The 4,914-nt window shown below is 31.5% G+C and overlaps 1 pseudogene; it reads right to left on the bottom strand.

Moving 5' to 3' along the window:
* Nucleotides 1-1,186: 1,186 nt before the first annotated feature.
* On the bottom strand, nt 1,187-3,879 carry LOC115967138 (annotated as a pseudogene).
* Between the last annotated feature and the right edge of the window lie 1,035 nt (nt 3,880-4,914).

Below are 4,914 nucleotides of genomic sequence, written 5' to 3'. Positions count from 1 at the left end.
AGACCCAATTTCCTCATCACCTTGTTGAAGTTGTCTATGCCCTCTTGCCAAGTCCCCTCTCTCTCACTCTCTCTCAAAAAGAAGCCCACCCAAAAGCACTTACTTTCACTAAACCCATTAAATTGCAATGACAATTCCATCCATTAACCTCTAATTCTATTCAATCCAAATGAATTCTTAGTGGAATGTGAATTCAACAAACTTTAATAAGTTATTCAAATAGAGAAGTTTTGATATGGCTTAAAATGGATAAGGATTAGGTCCAATGCACATGAGTACAAGATCTATTGGGATGTTAACATGTATTAGTATCTCAATGAGTCTAGTGCTCCTATGTACAAGACCTAAGCTATTTCCAACTTAAAAAATATACACATAGGTCGCAGCACAACGTGCTTCCTCACGCTCAAATAAAAAATAGGGCAAACATGAAAGTTTTAGAGAGATAGAATGAAATAAATGTAAAATCAGACAAGACAATATTGGTACATTTCAATAAGTTGTCTAATTATTTTGTATTTTTTTTATTTTAGAAAAAATATTTGGTATTCTTTCAAGTTATTTAAACGAAAAATATTTTCTTTTTTAAATCTTTGTCTTAATATAATTCCCATTCCATTTAAACCAATTGTCATCAAAATATAAATTGAACAAAAACCAATTAGTTATATAGTTAAAGTCTCTTGTCTTCAAACTAGTTAGTGAACATCATCGGTCAAAATTCTATTGTATTAGCAAAAAAAATAATAAAAATAAGAACATTCTATTTAAATGAATTGTTAGTAAAACATAGATTGAACAAACTTTAACAATGTATTCACATTGAGACATTGATATGGCTAAAAACTAGCACATGTTTCCTGTCTCTCTCTCTCACACACACACGTCAAAAACATTAATTGCTAATAGTATACTTAGAGAGAGAGAGAGAGGGAAGTTACATAAATTAAAGGAAAATTATTATTTCACATACTCGATTATATACTGTTTCGCACCTAGTGGGCACATTTTATAGATGATGTATTATTGGATATGACACAATCAAAGCCCTAAAACACATACACAATGAGACAAGAAAATATATACTTACATTTGGATAATAAGTATCCAATTATTTTTGGTGAAATTGAAACACCTTATTTCAATATAGCAATATCTATTATTTTGCATGAAATAAAAATGTATTTTAATTACTTATCGCAGAAAATTTAATGTGGAGGCCATCTGTAAATCCGAGGATAGGATTTCGAACAATGGTTCCACCCTTGACCTTTGTCCACCTATTAAAAGAAAAAAAAAATTATACAAAGGTTTAGTGGGGTAGAATATTGCATATTAGTTGCATCTTAAAGTTATCCATATTACAATTAAGATTTTATTTTCGGTATGGTAAGATTTTATTTAGTTGTACCTTAATAAGCACCCTTCCTGGTATTTTTAATAGAGATGTCCAAAGTTCAAATCTCATGTTCCTCGACAATTGAATTATAAAAATAAATAAATAATTCTTTAATTTTATGATGTCTGATTTGAATCATGAAATAGATCAATTTCAATTGAGAGGTTTCTTTTATCCCATGACAAACCCAGTAGCAAACATTATGTTACAACAATTGCACAAGTTAGATCGTAAAGGGGAACACGTTACCTATATTTGGTGACCAAAACATGGAGGAAGGTAGCCAAGAACGTTTTACTATACTCTGCTCCAACACATTGTCTAATTCCTCCTCCAAAAGGCATGAAATTCTTAGATACAAACAATGAATCAAGATCCTGTTGCATTTATAAAAATGTGGTCAAGGAAATTGTCATGAATAAACAGCAATAATATGAGGGAAAACAAGTCTCTTATAAGTGGTTGGATCATCTATTTCTTTCAATGAGGCTACAACTACATACCTTCCAGCGCCATGGATTGAAAGCAAGTGGATCCTTGTATGTGTTTGGGTTTAATTGAATAGCAGAATTTACAAGCATAATGGTCCAACCAGCTGGAATTGTATATCCTGGTACGCACTTGGCCAATCATTTACACTTTAACTGGATATATATGAAGACATTGAACTGAATATATACATGTAAGAACATACCTTTAAATAAAATATTTTTCAGTGCTTTTCGTAGTAGCCCAGGAGCAACACTTCCCATCCTAAGAGCTTCATTGATTACCTATAATTTCCACACAACAAAATATTTAGGTTTGTATGATAACTAGAATCATCAAACACCCTGAAGAGAGATCAGAACATTCATAGATTGTAGAACTGACTTGATGAGTAAAGGTCATCGACTTATATTCATCCCATGTGAGTATGGAATTTGGACTCTCTCTATTGTTAAGAATTGCCTCATGCTCATCCTAACAAATGATACATGATCATTGATCAGCGTTAGGTTACAAGTCTTGTAATACTGCAAGATGCTAACAAATGATACATGATCAGTGTTGTGTGCTAAAAAAATGTTCTTGTACATTTACATACCGTCAACTCTTGTAAAACTGCAGGATGGTCGGCAAGTAAGTTGAGTGTTAACGACAGTGCTGCCAAAATGGGCTCAAAGCTAGCGAATAAGAACCCAAAAACCAAATTGATGATGAGGTCTTCTGATAAGAATTTCTCCTTATCCTAGTCATTTATAGCTTTATCAAGCAAATCTTCAAAATGTCTTTTTAGTGAATTGATTCTCTCTTTAAATATTTTCCTCAACATACTCAATGCTTCATTTTGGTCCTAAAAAATGAAAAGTGAAATTTAAATTAATGAATCTAGGTCATTTCAAATGAATATTTTTCGGAATCTAGGTCATTTCAAATGAATATTTTTCGGATAAGTTGGTACTTTCTCATTATTTTGATTACCTTTAAACATTTATGGAATGTAGTACCAGGGATATTCAAGGGAAATGACATGAAACCTCCCAGGATATTAGTGAACTTCTCGCTCATTTTCATAGGTGAATTTTCAGCATCATGACTAATGAATAGCTTTGCAGTGAAATCAAATATCTTCTGCAATTTCCCAGAAACATAGATTTGTCATAACTTGAACGACAGTAAATTTTACACTATTAAGTAACAATAAGTCTATAGTAACAATAGGTCTATAGTCACAACAAAATTCACAACTATCTAAAGTGTCAAGTTATTAATGATGAATAATATAATGTAGTGTCAATAGTAGGCCCATATAAGAATCAATAATAACCTACCAAATGAGTAGGTGAGAAATTTGTTGTGAAAAATACTGTCTTAACAATGCTCATTGAGTAAATGAGTCCATATCAGGGGAAAGTTGAAAATTACCACTGATGCAGCATGTTTCATTTCAACTAAAGGATGACTTGACCATGTTTGTAGGGTTTTGTTAGCCAATTCTTCAATTTGAGGAAGCAACTTTTCCTTAAGTGGATTAGCACCACAATGATTCAATATGATACTTCTTAAGTACTTGTGGAAAACACCAATTGCAGTTATCTTATTTTCACCTTCCATCGCTAAAAGCTTGGAAAATGAATCCAGGTACCATAATTCAACTAATTCTCCTTCTTGTTTATAGATGTAATGGTTGAATTCAGGATCTATTGATATTACTATGGGTGAACCAGCCACACTAGTTCGAAATATTGGCCCATATCTGAAAGGGGAAAAAAAGAAGAAGAATTATATTTGTCTGATTAAATAATTAGATTCATCATTGATAGTTTAAGCTTTTGGGACAACTTGACATCATTAATGACAGTTGGTTTGTCTAATCAAAGTGCTTATTCTTTACAATAAATGCTATTTGAAGGGGGCTATTAATGATAGTTGGACCTGACATGACAAAGTTGCCCAAAGCAAATTTTGCTTGATCAGTGCAGGGACCTCCTAGACATAGGCAAGCTAGGAAGTCATGGGTGGGGGCAGGATTGAGATGGACACAAGCCACACCCGATTGAGATCAGGTGCAATACCCTAGGTAGGATTGAGATGGACATAAGCCACACCCGATTGAGATCAGGTGCAATACCTAGGGTATTGCACCTACATTGGATGGCTAAAATTGAAAGTTGAATTTTCAACTTTTAATCTCAAACATTGAATTAAAAAAGTTTAAAAAAAAAATGTTAAAGAGTTAAAAAGTTAAAGTTAAAAAATAAGATGGTAAAAATTAATGTGAGATGAATTAGTGGTATTACGCAGGTAGTGCACCGGATCCAGATCCGGTGGGGGCAATTGTCCCTGGCCCGCCAAAACAAAATTAAAATACAAGACAATAGCTTAAGAGTGATTTTACAACTTTTGCCCCCTCCTAATTATAATTTGATTTTTTGTGAGTTTTTTCAGGCATATCTTATTAATATATTAAAATTTTCTCATTTTTTTATGAACATAATTTTTTTTTTTTCACTACTTGTTAAGATAGCAAGATGTGAGTGGTATATAATCACTTTTCCATAAACTTAACACTGACATCACTTTAATTTTCACTACTCACAATCAACTAGTTCAAAATGTTGTGTCGCTATACTTTTTATAATTTTTTTTATCGGATTTATAATCAATACACTATTACCTTTTTTATATGTCAAAATTCATTAAAAAAATGTTTCCAATTCTATCAATGTTTTAAGGTTTAAAACCTGTAAAAATAAAATGAAGGTAGGGTAAACGAGGCAAAAAAGTAAAGCTAGAGTTCTGACAAATGGAGAAAAATAAGAACAATGTTGCTATCTTTCAAAAGTAATACTAAAAAAAAATAAAAATAAAAAACCCTAATATGACCTCAAATTAATTATATAATATTTTTTTTCCTTCATAAAAATTTGGGAAGATTACATACTAACATAAATTTAAGTTTTATTTAGTGTATATCTAACTCTTAAAAAAATTTAACTCATACATGTAATTTTGACATCCAACAAAAAAAT

Source organism: Quercus lobata, chromosome 11, assembly GCF_001633185.2.
Source record: "Quercus lobata isolate SW786 chromosome 11, ValleyOak3.0 Primary Assembly, whole genome shotgun sequence".
Classification (NCBI taxonomy): Eukaryota; Viridiplantae; Streptophyta; class Magnoliopsida; order Fagales; family Fagaceae; genus Quercus; species Quercus lobata.
The sequence above is the reverse complement of the archived record's forward strand: the minus strand, read 5'-3'. Positions and strand labels throughout refer to the sequence as shown.